General features: G+C 39.4%; 1 long non-coding RNA gene across 1 annotated transcript; it reads right to left on the bottom strand.

Moving 5' to 3' along the window:
* Positions 1 to 522: 522 nt before the first annotated feature.
* Positions 523 to 1241, bottom strand: LOC115682012 (uncharacterized). Its single transcript, XR_004005843.2, has 2 exons — positions 1104 to 1241; positions 523 to 957 (listed from the first exon to the last, which is right to left on the bottom strand). It is a non-coding gene; the product is annotated as an uncharacterized LOC115682012 (long non-coding RNA).
* Between the last annotated feature and the right edge of the window lie 1262 nt (positions 1242 to 2503).

Below are 2503 nucleotides of genomic sequence, written 5' to 3' on the forward strand. Positions count from 1 at the left end.
TTCTTATGACCAAATCATACGTGCCGTCGTCTAGACTAATGAGCACATCTTTCAGCTACATAGTTGTTGAAACTTTTTTGCAACCGAAAAGCAAGTCCATGGTGATGGAGATTCATTTCGAAGTTAATAATGATTCACATTTTCTAATTTTTGAATCGGAATTCATTTTTTTTACTAGAATGACTTAAGGTCCGGCATGATTTGCAACATAGATGTAATGGAAGAATGGGATTGTCATTGTGATGAGGGTTTTGCATTCATTTAGAGAGCTTTGGTGAACAATTCCTGAAAATTATGCTTCCTCATGTCTCGGACTTAAATTGAAATTCGGCAGAACAACAACAAAACAATGCGAGGATGCTTAAGGCGAAGACCGTAGAAAAGGCATGGGACAAACTATGGAAGGAGTACCTTGGCTGTCATTCAGCCTGATTTTACAGTAATATTCTAGCGAAACTCTTGTATCTATGTTGCATTTACCTTAAGTTAGGTAATATATATTTGCGGATTTGATCTAGAAAAGAATTGGAAAGCATATATGATTCATTACTGTCTAGCTACAAGGAAGAGGAAACACCTTACAAGTATATGCCCCCATCACTAAAGAAAGTTCTGCAAAATTTTAGTGTACATGCCCTAAGAAACTTCCCTATTCTCATTGCTGCCATTTTTTTTTTCTTGGTTCTTCTCTTACTGTATCATATCTAACATACGGTAATATCTTTCTATGTACATTCAAATCGATTGGATGAAGGTTGTGGAAATGAATGATTCAGTACCAGAAAACATTCATTCATCTCAGATTATTTCACAAGTTATGTATGGGCGGCTTCTTCCGTGCCGGAGTATAATCCATTGAAAACAAGTCATTTGCGTCGGCTGGTTGCCCTTCTTTCGCCACAAGCGTTTCCGTGTGACTTGTTCCTTCTCCACCGACACTCTCCCGCAAGTTTCGAGCTACATAGCAAGCAAAAGAGAAGCACTTGATGATTCAATTCAACATGTCCACAAGAGAGAGAGAGAGAGAGAGAGAGAGAGAGAGAGAGAGAGAGAGAGAGAGAGAGAGAGAGAGAGAGAGAGAGAGAGAGAGAGAGAGAGATTACCAGTAGCAGTAATGGAGACGAAACAAAGCAAGACGAACACGAAGAGAACGAGATGTTTGCATGGAAGTTTGGCCATGTTAGACTCTTTTTGATTTTTCTAGCTATAACATAGCAATCACCACTAGTTCATAGCTTTCTTCTTTGGGTTTTCACTGCTTTATATACATGGACTTTATTAGAGGAGCGATATAAGGGTAGACAATAGACAGGTTCTTTCAGGTTGACTGAGACTTGTGTTTTTGTATGCAAATAAGAGTGTCAACATTAATGTCTCCTCATCTGTCTTGCATGATAATGCGAGTATGGCCCTCTGTAGGCATATGTGATGTTATTGCTATCTTCTTTCGAAGGGGTCTCTCTGTCTGTTCCCTCATAGCAATCCCCTTTTTGTGTGTAGACATTCTCAAGAAAGAAGAAAAACTACTGTATGCATTCTCCCCATTTTACATCTCTCTTTTACTGACGTGAGAATCGACCTAAGTCTTTTTATTCTTATTTTCGAAGTCAGTAGTACCTTCAATTCCTGAGCAAGTAAATAATATAAGTCAGAAGGAACGGATAAATTCTTCCGCTGATGAAGCCGTTGCTATGTAGTATATAACAGTCATATGTCGAGAACAAAATATAGCAGTCTTTTTATTGCTGAATGATCATCGTTGCAAAATATAGAAATAGAGTAGTGTCCCATGTTCCGAGAACAAAACAGCTCCGGGAGAAAACCCCCGAGCCCTCTCTTCATTTTCCTTGCGTTAGACCATCCGTGGCCCATACATTTGAGACGTTGACCTAAGTTAAGGCTGTAATAAAGACGAGAATTCTATCAAATGCTAATCCTTTTGTGGGAAACCTTCTTTGAATTTAGTTTCCTTTCACATCAGATTCAAACTTACTGTCAAACTCATTCAGCATAAGTAAATGAACCCTAGATGCCATTACTGTCTAGTTTGGATCTTTAACCGTCAACATAAGCTCAACTTGAAAATAACCCTAATCCTATTATATGGTGTTTGAATTAACTACGAGACGCTCCTCCATCTCAAGGAGAGAGCTGATTAGACAAGCCTATGTGGATCTAAAGAAGACCTAGGGTTTTCGACAGCTCATACTATTTGGACTCCATTTAACCATGAACATGTGGATAAATGCCATTCATCCAAACAATCCGACGTGTCTTGCCCTGGTTGGTGGCTGGACTTGTACCGAGACAAAGAGACCACACAAGAAGTTCGAGCAGTGCACAAGATCTGTGGGCCTCAAAGTTCAGGATCTTGCTTAGCAGAGCATCCATGACCCTACATTTGCAATCCCTCATAATTGACTATGTCCCTCTTTGAACGTGATGTGGTTGTCCTCACTTGTGCAATTAATGAAAGTTCCAGGAAGATAACAATGCATCCAAC

The sequence above is a fragment of the Syzygium oleosum genome, unplaced genomic scaffold (genome assembly GCF_021117445.2).
Source record: "Syzygium oleosum isolate NSW1041296 unplaced genomic scaffold, Sole_v2.1 Sole_v2.26, whole genome shotgun sequence".
NCBI lineage: Eukaryota > Viridiplantae > Streptophyta > Magnoliopsida > Myrtales > Myrtaceae > Syzygium > Syzygium oleosum.